This window comes from Myodes glareolus, chromosome 18, assembly GCF_982192425.1.
Source record: "Myodes glareolus chromosome 18, mMyoGla1.1, whole genome shotgun sequence".
In the NCBI taxonomy this organism is placed as follows: domain Eukaryota; kingdom Metazoa; phylum Chordata; class Mammalia; order Rodentia; family Cricetidae; genus Myodes; species Myodes glareolus.
In genome coordinates, this window is record NC_142043.1 from 45,717,730 (window position 1) to 45,731,086 (window position 13,357).

Below are 13,357 nucleotides of genomic sequence, written 5' to 3' on the forward strand. Positions count from 1 at the left end.
GAAGCAAAGTTTTCAGCTTAAACCCTCACATTAGCAGCTAAACATTTACAGATGATGCCAACATGAGGGGAAAACATAGGCTTAGAAGTAAAATTTGGGATCGGGTCTTGGCTCGGCATCTTTGGGAATTACGTAACTTCTATGGGCTTCGCTTTTTTCCCCCCACACAGACAGTGGGTTCCTAACTCTCAGAGATGTTGTAGGAAAAGAATGAACAAATGCTCAAAACACTCTACACACTGATCACTAGGTGACAATGAGCTCCCTTCGAGAACCAAAAGGGCCTCCTGTTATTCTCATAAGCTTCACACCCCTCAAAATCAGATCAGGAGAACCTGTTCCAGACATTCCAAGAGCATCGAACTTTCCAGAGTTGTCACTTACACCCAAGTTCCTCATCTGTACTAACAGCAAAACCCCAACAATTCTTATTTTCCATGGACAGCGGATGAGTTCTGACGTGCCTAAAGACCAAGAATGTCACGTTTTTCCCTCAGACTCCCTCTCCCTACCTGCGGATCGCTCGGAACTTTGCATCTGCTTTTAGAGCTGACTGCATTTGATTCTGTAGTGCATTACCAGAGCTCTATGACTCATAACTCTTCGTATATGGCGTCCTTCCCTTGGCAAGGATATGAGATGCCTCAATGCTGTATGCAATTGTAGTTCATTCATTGTATTTAAATTACATTTTTAGGTTAACATGCAAAGTAATGGGTTCACCCTGATAACTTCATCCTGCCAACTACTATTGGGATACACAGACCAAGGCAATTTATCTTCACACCTGCTAATGGAAAGTAGGCTATTTCTGGTCTATCAATAAAGCTTCTGTGATTACTGGTGTAAAGCCTCTGTGTGGAACGTTTCTGTGGGATAGCCCATGGCTATCTGTGGCAGATTCAGCCACCTGCAAATCAGTGTTTGGGAAACCTCTGTGCCTATACCAAACAAAATGTATATTATTCGCTAAGTAATATAATGACCATTTACAAAGCATTCATATTATACTCAGGACTCTAGGTCATCGCTTCCTTTCTGTCCGAAGAACCCCCTTAAATATCACAGCTGCAGAAATGCACTGGCAATGAGTTCTCTCCATTTTTGTATGTCTGAAAAAGTCACTACACCTTGATTTTTGAGAAAGATATTTTTAGTATATAAAAGAAAATCTACTTGACAGGTTTTTCTTGGCACTTTTTTGAAGAATTAGCTGAACTGTCTTGTCTTACATGAAATAAGAAGTTTGGGCATGTTGTATCTTTATTCCTCTATGTGTGATACATCTGCATTCCTGTGTGCTTTTCACACGTCCTGTTTAGTGTGGGTTTCAACGGCTGGATTATGACATGCCTTGTTTTCCTTTATGATTATTGTACACAGAAATGGCTCAGTATCTTGGATGCGTGTATTCACAGAATTCAGCAAACTCAGCAAACATCTGACTGTTATTTCATCTTTCTATCTTCCACCTCTCCCTGTGAAAGTCTGAACTATGTCTGTGTTCAAGCATATGATACTGTCTCAAAACTTACGGAACCCTTCTTCATGTATTTTAGGTTTCTGTCTCCTCTCGGCTCCTGGGTCAGTTCAAATGCTATCTAGTTCAGCACCGTAGATCTTTTCTTCCACACCATTGTCTTCTTGTTAATTCCGTCCATATTTTTTGATTTTGTACTTTTTTGTATCTTTCTGTACTTTCTTTTTCCTTCTGTATTCTGTTTTTAAATTTCAGATAAAAAAAATCTTCAGACATTCATTTAAATTTTTAACAGCTTCACTCCTCTTCATGTTCCACAGTTTTCCTTCACCTCCTCAGTGGAAGGATCACAGTTACAACAGCCGTTTGAACACTCTTGGCTACTGACTTCCTCTCTGTCCTTTCTGGGTCTCCAGGCCGAGTTGGGAGATGTTTCCCTGCTGTTCCACGTCTAGTTAATTTTGCTCACTGGTTATATATTCTCAATTTTGTATTGACGAGCACTGTATTTTAATTAGAGTAAAATTACTTATGCAATAATTTTATGCTTTCAAGACTGACTCTTTCAAGACAGAGGTAGAGAATCCTTTACTGTAGGGGCTACTTCCTAGGTGATCTTTCTAGAAATCTCTGTCTATGGATACAGGTGATGTCCTTTATTCTGGCCAGAGGAAGAGAAAATGATGTCTGGCTTTATCTGGACACTGAGACTCATTCATTTTATATTTCCTGGTAAAAATGATTTCTGAGAAATTTTTTTCTAGTTACTTTTTTCTAGTTCTCATTAGACTTTAGCCAGGCCCATGGGAACCTGTGTGGATTTCAGGAGGCCTTTCGTCACAGCCCCTTCCTCAGCATCATTGTCCCACAATCCCCTGGTCTGTTCTTCATTTCAGTTGGCCAACCTGGACCTGGTTCTTAGCAGCTCTGCCCTCAGGATCACTGTCACACAATCCCAGCTGCCTAGCCAGGCTTGTTCAGCTACCCTGGTCTGCCCCTTCACTTCTGCTAGGGAACCTGGGCCTGGCTGTCCCCTCTGGCCCTATGGTCTAGAAGCTGCCTCCTGCTGAGAGACTGAGACAATGTAGCCAGTTGTTTCCCTTGAGCTGGGATTACAGGGTCTGCTGCTAGCTATCCAGATTTCCGGAAACAGTTGTCACAGGAAGGTTGTGTGTGTTGCAACTGTTGATAGCAGGGCAGACATTCCCATCAGTGTTCACTGACACAGATACATGATTTGAAATTTGACACAGAAAAGGAATTGAGTATACACTCAAAGGGAACAGGTCAACAACTTAACACACAGCACAGATTTGCAACATCGAAATGTATCAAATATGAAAAGGTTATTATTTTCCTTTCCAAAAAGAATCCTTCCCCAGTGTTCAGAGCCTCTGATACATAAGCAGGCCTGTCTCTTCTACAGATAGCAATGATGGTATCAGAGTAAATTAAGTGATTAACTTATTCATTTGGCATCCTTACTGCAATTATCTTTCTGTTATGCAAAAGACCAGCTAACTACAGATCTCTGAAGGAGGCAGAAGGGAACTTAAATAAAAGATAGAATTCTTCGAGCATTATTCAGCTGACACTTGGAACATTTCATTAAAACACTCCGTGCCTAGAGGTTACTGTCTTTAAAACAATCAAGACAAAGTCAATGGGGAGAAGGAAGATCCTGTGCATCTAGCTTAATGTCTTCCTTTAAAGAGTATGAAGCCCCTTGAAGGAATAAAATAGAAAAGCTTCCGGCAACTCTGCATGGAATACACAAACCTTCATTATAATACTGCTTTGAAAAGAATCCCCAGGCCTCCCTCTCTCCCACATGCTGTATTACAGTGTAAATGTTAGATGTCTCGGTTAGCAACCTAGAAGGACGATTACCAAAGTCTGTCAGGTGTAACAATAGGTCAAGAAAAGGCTGCTTGAAAAGAACCATCACCAGGGGCTGTTACAAGGAGGCTGCAGCACCACCTGCTCTCCAGAAACACGCTTTTGAAGTGGCCTTGGCTCTGACTTCCATATGACTAAACTAAAGAAACAAGCATGTTCACCAAGAGTGGCACAGAGCATACGAAATTACGGAGGTTAAGAAGGGCAGGGCAGGAGCACTGAACACTGGGGCTGCGTAGATTGGGAGCAAAGCAGCACCTGTGGGCCGGGGTTGGGTGGGGAAGGAAAGAAGGTCTGTGGTAAAACACACGTGCTATTATTGGGTCAAATGTTTAAAACCCAAATGCTTGTAAAACACCACCCCCTCATTCTCCCTCACTCCCTCTCTAGCCGGGCTGGTGATACGGAACACCAGAACTTTCAAGGTAGAGAGAGAGGAATGAGTTCAGTCAGCAAGTTCCAGATCAGGATGGGTTATCAGAGACCTTGACTCAAAAAACCAAGCAAGCAAGCAACCAACCAACCAGCCAGGCCATCAGAACCAAACCAATACGTAATTTTACACAGCTTGGTTATTGTTCAAAAGAACAGGTAAAAACATTCTCTCTAGAGCAAATGCCACGTCACGAACAAGACTGTGTGTGTCTCGAGGGCTCCTTGTGGAGGGAACAGGGGACCAGGCAGTGCCTTATAAAGCCCTGAGACTGAACTTCTGTGGCTAATGATCTCTCCACACACTGCCTACTTTTGATGACACTCTGCACCACAAAAGTAAGAAATGATTATATGGTTTAATATCAGGAGGTCATAGAATCATGTATTCTTCTTCAACAACCTTTTCTTCTATGCTCACTGTTGTAATTTAAAAGCAGCATGCGAGAGAAAGATGCCATGTGACTGGGCTCACACAGAGAGCTTTTTTATTGGGGGGAAAGGGAATGGAATAAAGGGAGTGGGGAGACTGGCCTAGAGAGCGGCAGAAGAGAGAAGAGGAGAGAGAAAGAGAGAGAGAACCAGAGAGAGAGAGAGAGAGAGAAAGAGAGAGAGAGAGAGAGAGAGAGAGAGAGAGAGAGAGAGAGAGAAAGAGAGAGAAAGATGGACAGAGAGAAAGAGATGGGAGGCCTACCTTTTAAAAGGGAACGCGGTGAATGTGTACAGGAGGTGCTCTTAGAGGCTGCAGTTCCTGTTAGGACCCCAAGGGCAGGCCAGTAGAGATGCCTGAATACTTAAGAGTTATGAGAATTAATTCTAACAAGATCAGATAATACTCCTGGATCAAATGCAACTTCGGTCTCACTGTTCAACTAATTCATCTCTTCAGCTCTCTTCCCTCAGCCTTCTAGTGCCAGGATTACAGATGTGCACTACGATGTCTGGCTTGGCAATCATTTCTCTTAGATCACATATGGTGCTGGGCTACTAAAACTAACAGAGATTTCAGCTCTCGATTTGCTTATTTTAGCATCATTCAGTGATGTAATTATTTCATTTGGTAAAAACATTTTTCCCTTTAGCTTTGATGGCACTACATTTCTTGTCTTTTTGTTTTTATCTTTTTGTGTTCTTTTTTTGTTTTGTTTTGTCTTTAGTTTTTTGAGACAGGGTTTCCCAGTCGCTATGGAGCCAGTCCTGGAAGGCTGGCCGTGAACTCACAAGAGATCCCAGATAGTGCTGGGATTAAAGGAGTGCACCACTATGCAGGTCCAGACCTAACTTTCAGTCATAAGCAGCTCTTCCTGTATTCAGTCCTCAAAAGATTCTGAGTGCTCTGCCTCAGAACCTGGGCTTCTTAACCCACATGTTTTCCAGGCAACTCCACATCTTTTCTAACTCAACTATTATGCAAATGTGGGTGCAGTCCCAACTCCTCTATCAGTTGTGTGGGACACTGAGCTTTCCATGGGTGCACTACAGACTCAAAGTCTCAAACGGAACCCATTTCCCTCTAACCATCCACTACCCCAATTAAGACCAAGTAAGCAAACTACCCAGTATCTGACTGTCCCTCATGCTGGAACCTGCCGCTCCCCCACTAATCAGTAAGGGTGGCTTTTCTTCCTATTTTGGGCTAGAGGTTAAGAGCACTGGCTGTTCTTCCAGAGGACTCAGGTTCAATTCCCAGCAACCACATGGCAGCTCAAAACTGTCTGAACTCCAGTTCCAGGGGGTCGAACACCCTCACACAGATACACACACAGGCAAAACAATAATTTACAGAAAAAAATAAAAGTAAACTATGGCTTTTCATTCTGTTTTAAAGACGTCTCTAATCCATTCAGTTTTCCCTGCCACCACTGTCCTAGTCTAGGTTGCTCCCATCTCTTTCTTCTATGGAGGACATAGCACTTCATTCTAGCCTGGCTTAGGCTCAGTCATCCACACTGAACCAGGATGATTTTTCTTTCTCCAACGGAAATCCCAGCTCTGAGGTTGGAAGTTGGTGTTTATTGCTCTCACCTGTAATACATGTGTTTATATCTGCATGAATACAAATGCAAACAAACATGCCCATGTATAACAAGTATTCTTTCTGTAGAATATGTATTATATATTATTATAGCCAGCCTCCAAGAAGTCTCATTATGACAGCCCTCTCCCATGGAGGTAGGCACACAATTGTGTAGTACTATCATTAGCAAGTCAGGACTTGCTTGTACAGCTAGCAGAGTGTTCAAGAAATGGTGTGCAACTTCTGAGGCTACGCCATAAGTGACTTGCATCTGTCTTGCTCTTTTGGATAATCAGCTCTGGGAGCTGGCTACCATGAGGACCAGCCTGTAGCCCTATGGGAAGAAGTGGCACCTCCCACTAACAACTTCACCTCCATCATTAGCGAGGACCCTGAGAATTGGATTCTCCAGCCCAAGTCAAGTCTTCAAATGACTATAGCCCCAGATGACATGGGTTTGCAGCCTCATGAATCTCTTTCCTGCTCAACTAAACTGTTCTGAATCTGCAGAAATACGAGAATAAAGGATCCCTGATGCTTCAAGTTCTGCTGCAGTAATTCGTCAGAGTTAAATGCAAGTTTTGTGTGTATTTAGACTTTATATAAACAAATGGTCCCACTGTATCCAACTTCTACAACTTGTTTTTATGCTCCACCGTTTTGAAATGTATTAGGGTTGAATCCTATTTCTGTATATTTACACCTATAACAGAATTTCATTGCATGTATAATATAGCAGCATTATCCACTAACAAGAAACAATGCATTTCTTTCATTATAAATACAAAAGGCTCAGAAAGAGAGAGAGAGAGAGAGAGAGAGAGAGAGAGAGAGTGTGTGTGTGTGTGAGAGAGAGAGAGAGAAAGAGAGAGAAAGAGAGAGAAAGAGAGAGAGAGAGAGAGAGATAGATTCTAACTTCTGGTACTTTTCTTTTCCTTTTAGAGTTCTATGTTTCATATCTTACTCCTTAAACACCTGGAATGTGCTTCTCTGATACAGAAGGTCAGTAGTCATGTACGGAATAGTCTGCTCCCCTGCCTTTGATTTAGAAAAGCAATTCTATCACATGCTGAATTTCCATTGGCACAAGGTTTCTCTATGATGCAGTAATCTTTGCCATGCCCACATGCCAGCTGCTTGGATGATATCAATTAACACGTGCTCTAGATGAGCTGTGCCCCTTTGCTCTCCCACCCCACGTCTGTCTGAGATGTCTGTACGTCTGTCTGAGATGTCTGCATGTCTGTCTGAGATGTCTATACGTCTGTCTGAGATGTCTACACATCTGTCTGAGATGTCTGCACGTCTGTCTGAGATGTTTGCACGTCTGAGATGTTTGCATGTCTGTCTGAGATGTCTGCATGTCTGTCTGAGATGTCTGCACATCTGTCTGAGATGTCTGCACAGCTTTACTCACAGGAATTCTGAGCAAGTGCCAATCTGTTGAGTTCTGCCGAGTATTAACCCAGTTTACAAATTCCTGGGGGAGATGAACAACTTTGGCACCACCATCTTCACAAGTGCTAACGTGCATAATTCTGCATATTCTATTTTCTATGGCCTGCAACATAGTTCTTTTCAGTAGTGTCTCAGATACTTTCATTAGTTTTATGTCTAAGGAAAAATATTTTAATAGTACTACATCCATGGGCATGGTTTTTGGTCTAGCTATATGTTAGGCAAAGCACAAAATTATCGCTTTAGTAGAATTAACTAACTTTTATTTTGATGATGACACAAAGCCTCTTTCCACACTGTACGGAAACATTCTTGGAGTATCTACAGTTAGCACATCTAAATAAAATGTGCTTTCTTCAAAATAACCTCGCAAGAGGCACTTATGTAAAGTATTTATTTATATAAAGCATTCATAATATATTGATGTTAAAAACATGGAATTTTTCTCATTCTCACTTGAAAAATAATCATGTCTTAAATCATTTTGTGTCGCAATGACAAAATACTTGAGGTTAAGTTGCAAGGAAAAGGGGCTGGTTTAGTTCACAGCCTGGAAACATCTGCCGAGCCCTCAGGCAGTTACATTTCATGGTGGATGACGTTACACAGCAAGACCAGGTGTGAACAGCCAGCAGATTCATACAGAAGGGGGACAGGGGTAACTATGGGGTGCAGGGGTAAATTGGCTCTGTAACAGTCTGCTCGGGGGGACCCAACAAGTCCTACAGGAAAAATCCAACTTTTATAAGGCCCCATCCATTCTTGAGACATCTAGCTTGGTTTCTTGACATTTAACCCAATCTTTTGAAAAATCCATTAATAAGGCTGGTGATCCCAGGACCTACCCACCTCCCAAGGGTCTCACCGCTGACAATATTGTATCAAGGAAATAAACCTCTACAGGAGTTGGTAGCAAGTCACACTGGACCATACCAACGTATGGAAATAATTACACAGAAAATATCCTCCTAGGCTACATGTGGTGGTGCATTTGTGTACTTGGGAGGTTGGTGCATGAGGACTGCTAATGTGCAAGATTAGCCTAGACTCCCAGACTACCTAGCAAGCTGAAGGCCAGCCTCAGCTCAGAGTAATATCCTGTTTCAAAACACCAAGCGCTGAGGGACAGAATGACCTAGGGGATAAAGGCATCTGCTGCCAACCCAATGACCTGAATTTGATCCCCAGAATGTACAGGGCAGAAGAAAAGAGTTAACTTCTGCTGATTGTCCTCTGATCTCCACACGTGTGTTATAGTATGAGTGGCCCCTCTTTCTTATAAATACATGTGATCTCCACCAAAAAACCCACTAGGGTTGAGAGGCAGTGCAGCGGCAGAATACTTGACTGGCAGGTACAAAATTTGGGTTTGATCTCTAGCACAAACACACGAAGAAGAAAGTATGTATCTTTCCATAGTAATATTTGATTATGTTTATTTGTTTATGTGTACACACCATAAGGCATGTGTGTGGAAGCCAGAGGTCAACTTGTATAAGTCAGTTCTCTCCTTCCACCATTTAGGTCTGGGGGGTCCAACTCGGATTATCAGGCTTAGTAACAGTGCTTTTACCTGCTGAGCTGTCTTGCCAGCCCTCCAGATTAATATGTGAAAATACACATTTTATTCATACCAATAATTTATTCATATCAATAATCTTTCTTATCAGCAATACAATTAAATTTTAATCACATCAACTAGACATTTTATCGTGCACCTCATGTGATTATTGGCCAATTGACTCTCTTTGGAATTATATAAAATATTGTCATTAAGACATTGAGGTTTAAATGATGAAAATGAAGGCCTCCTTCAATGGATGATGAACAGTGGCATGGCCTCCACCTTTCTTCGTTACAGTTCCCTTAAAATGAGTTTATAAAAATAATTTAGTCATGATAAGTGTCAGAAAACCTCCGTGCTAAGTAAAGAGCATTGTCCTAGTCAGTGTTCTGTTGCTGCGAAGAGATGCCATGACCACAGCAACTGTTATAAAAGAAAGCATTTAATTAGGGCTGGCTTACAGTTTCAGAGGCTTAGTCCATTATCACGATAGGGAGCACAGTGGCATGCAGCCAGGCACTGGAGCAGGAGCTGAGACCTTAACATCCTGATCCTCAGGCAGAGAGAGAGAGAGAGAGAGAGAGAGAGAGAGAGAGAGAGAGAGAGAGAGAGAGAAACTGGGCCTGGCAAGGGCTTGTGAAACCTCCAAGTCCACCTCAAGTCAGACACTTCCTCCAACAATGCCACACCTCCTAACCCCCAATCCTTTCACACAGTTCCACCTCCTGGTGACTAAGCATTTAAATATGTGAGCCTAGGGGCCATTCTTGCTCAACCACCACAGCATCCTCTCTCCTTTTACTCTACTAAAGATTAAACAGGGATTCAATTGTTTATTTTGGTTTTGTAAAAATGAAATCCTGGGGCTGGAGAGATGGCTCAGCGGTTAAGAGCACTGCCTGTTCTTCCAAAGGTCCTGAGTTCAATTCCCAGCAACCACATGGTGGCTCACAACCATCTGAAATAAGATCTAATGCCCTCTTCTGGCCTGCAGGCAGACACACAGACAGAATATTGTATACATGATAAATAAATAAATAAATAAATAAATAATTTAAAAAAAAATGAAATCCTGCCAGGTGTGGTGGTGAATCGGTTAACTCAGGAGGCAGGTGGGTCTTTGTGAGTTTCAGGCCAGCCCGAGATACACACAGTAAGACTGTGACAAATGCAAACACATAACAGATAAGAAAATTAAATCTCATCTTAACTTTTCTATATTTTTACTTTAAAATAATGTTTTTGATGGTGCTGTCATGAAAGTAACCATAAGCATCCTTTGATTCTTGGCCCGCTTTAATTTCTGAGTGCTAAAAAGCTCACCACATGCTCAAGTGCAGACAGTGGAAAGGCCAGGCATCAGAATCTCAGATCTGGTTGTATGCAGGGAGCAGCAGCATGGCTCTGTGGTCAGGTGAACTGAATACAACGGACCCTGTGTTTCCTCATCTAGCATTCAACTCCGCTCATGTCTGTCAAGGCTGCTGAGAAGATTCAATGACAATATGTGGTCGGAAGAATGGATAAGGAAAATGTGGTACATTTACACAATGGAATACTACAAAGCAGAAAGAAATTAATGATATCTTGAAATTTGCAGGCAAACAGATGGAGCTAGAAAACATCATACTGAGTGAGGTAACCCAGATCCAGAAAGACAATTATCACATGTACTCACTCATAAGTGGTTTTTAAACATAAATCAAAGAAAACCAGACTATAATTCACAATCCCAGAGAACCTAGACAATAATGAGGACACTGAGACTTACATGGATCTGATCTACATGGGAAGTAGAAAAAGACAGGATCTCCTGAGTAAATTGGGAGCAGGGGGACCATGGAAGAGGGTTGAAGGGGAGGGGAGAGGAAGGGAGGGGAGCACAGAAAAAATGTATAGCTCAATAATATCAATTAAAAAAAGAAAGAAAGAAAGAGAGAGAGATCACCGAAGCAGCAGAATGTGAGCTGCCCCACAGAAAAAGAGTACACCACAGCCTTCAGCCCTGGACCGCAATGACCGGAATCAACCCAAGGAAGCCATCGATAAAGCTGGGGCAGCTTCAGTCCCCACCTGTTATGAGTCTGTAAGGACAAATAAGTCCAGGAGTGTTAGGAGGCAATATTAAATGAAATGAGTTTATAAAAATAAGCCCAGAAATGTTAAGACGCAATATTAGGTGTCACACACAAAATGAAACTAAAAAGCATGAAGCAATGTGTGCAGTGGTGATAAGAGTTTGAGCTGGTGAACAAGTGTGACGTAACTATATGATAAGCAGACATGTGTGTTAATCTAAAAAGAAAAAAAAGGAACATAGCCACAAATAGTATAAAAACTTGAGGCTCACGACCAGGAGACATTCTCAAAATGACTTGCTAGACAAGCTGTCAGAGCGGTCATAGAGAATCCAACGAACCAGCAACTTCACAGCTGAGACCTTCCAAGAGCCAGAGAACTAGCTCCTGCCTGCGGATCAAGACTTGCTGACCCAGAGGCCTACGTCGAGAGCCACGGACCATTATCAGGTCGTATACACAAATGCCTCAGTAAGATAGGATAGAAGACCTTGCCTAGGACACATAGGAACCCTTGCTGAATGTGTGATGTGATTGAAGGTGTGATGTGATTGATTGACCAGGATTGTTATAGGTTTAATGTTTACTTATATCTGCCATAAGAATAATTAGAGATTTAAATGATTGTTATAGTTTGATGTTTGCCCATACCTGCTAACAATTGGAGATTTGACTATTGGCGTAATAAACTTGTTCCTAGAACAAACACTGTGGTCATCCTGAGTATTTACCTGCAGACTTCTAAGTAAGGGCAGAATGCCCGCTCAGGAATAAGGCTTGCGACACCACCCCAGATGCAGGGCTGTAGCAGTGACCAGGAAGAAAACTGCCCCCGCTGGAGGTTGTTTTTGTGACTGTTCTTTGGAGCATTGTTTTAAAAATGGGAAATTACATCTTGCCATGCCAAAGGAAACAACACCTGCAAGTTAAAGGGACACCTTCCCTGAGGTAGCTTTTCAGAGCATGCACAATCATAGCTACGGCCACTTGTGAACAGAGGCTGAGGCAGAAGATCGATGTGTGCTTTCTTTTCTCGCAAGTGATGGGGTGTGGGCTTATCTTTGCAACTAGGGTGGGCTTCGGCAGCTATTGGTACAGGTGACTATCTATTATCCACCCAATAAACATTTGTCAAGCATCAAAAAAAAAAAAAAAAGAAAAAAAAGAAAAAAGAAAGAAAATGTGTGGTTGGCATTTCTGGTTTACGAGCTTCTTTTGCTTTTCCTAGAATAATACCAAGTGAAATAAGCCAATGTGAAAAGGCTGCTTCTGTGGTTCCAACTTCATGATAGGCTGGAAAACTATAACAGACTGAAAAAGACCAGCAGAGCCCGTAGGCATTGTGGTTCATGCCTCCAATTCCAGCACCCAGGAGTCTAAGGTCGGAAGATTGCTCTGAATTCAAGGCCAGTCGGGGCCACACACAGAGTCCCAGGCTATCATGGACAAGAGAGTAGAGTAGAGGGAAGGGAAGAGAAGGGAACCGAGAATGCAGAGTGGAGAAGGGGGCGGAGCAGGGGGTGGAGCAGGGGGCGGAGCAGGGGGCGGAGCATGGGGCGGAGCAGGAGCAGTGAGCGCTCTCATTGCCCACACTGTTGTTCCAGCCCTGGCTGTTTTTAAACGCTATGTTACACAACTTCAGCCAGCATTTCTTAACATATTGATTAATTGACCTCTGAGAACTTGATGAATGTAGACTTCTTTAGCTAAGTTTTCTAAAAAAAAAAAAAAAGTCTAAACAATTTGCACATAAAACTTTTACATATAATTTATTACAGAAGTGGCAATTAATTGCTTTTATATTGCCTATTTGAAAAATAATGCTCAAGAAAGCTGCATTTTTCTCATTTCAAAGCAAAATAATGACCATTTCCTGTTTTTCAAAAAGAAATAAATCATACAAATTTAAAAATCCTAAAAATTTAAATTAGTAAAATTCTATTCTATACGGAGGATCACGTTGAGGCTGCTATTATTTGACAGGAATAAAGGAAGCAAAGGTCCAGGTACAATGCAATGGCTCACGGCAGTAATCCCTGTATTGAGTTCAAGGCCAGCCTGGGCCTTGAAAGGAACCCTGTCTCAAAAACAAAAACAATACAAAAACTCAAACAAATAAGGACATTACTCAAGGGCCTGGCTTCCAAACCTGGTAACTCAAATGTCCTCTTTGGCACTGAAGACTGCGTGCCTTGCTCTTTGATGTGAGAGGCCGTGACAACGCAAACCCTGCCAAAGCGTGTGGAAAGAATGCAAACACACGCTGCCTGCTCGGCCACATGACAGGGGACAGGCTTACAGGGAGCCCGAGGACTCTGCTACTCTCGGACTTACAGTCTTACCACCGCGTGACACCACGTCACAAGTCAGGGGCGGGGGGGGGGGGGATACAAACTCATCTCAGTTTGAGGTTTTCTGAATGGAGGTGA

At 42.4% G+C, this 13,357-nt stretch overlaps 1 protein-coding gene across 1 annotated transcript in view; it reads right to left on the minus strand.

The window, feature by feature from the left end:
* Mcu (mitochondrial calcium uniporter) overlaps positions 1-13,357 on the minus strand; it is a 162,050-nt gene that overhangs the window by 17,624 nt on the left and 131,069 nt on the right. The window lies entirely within an intron of this gene.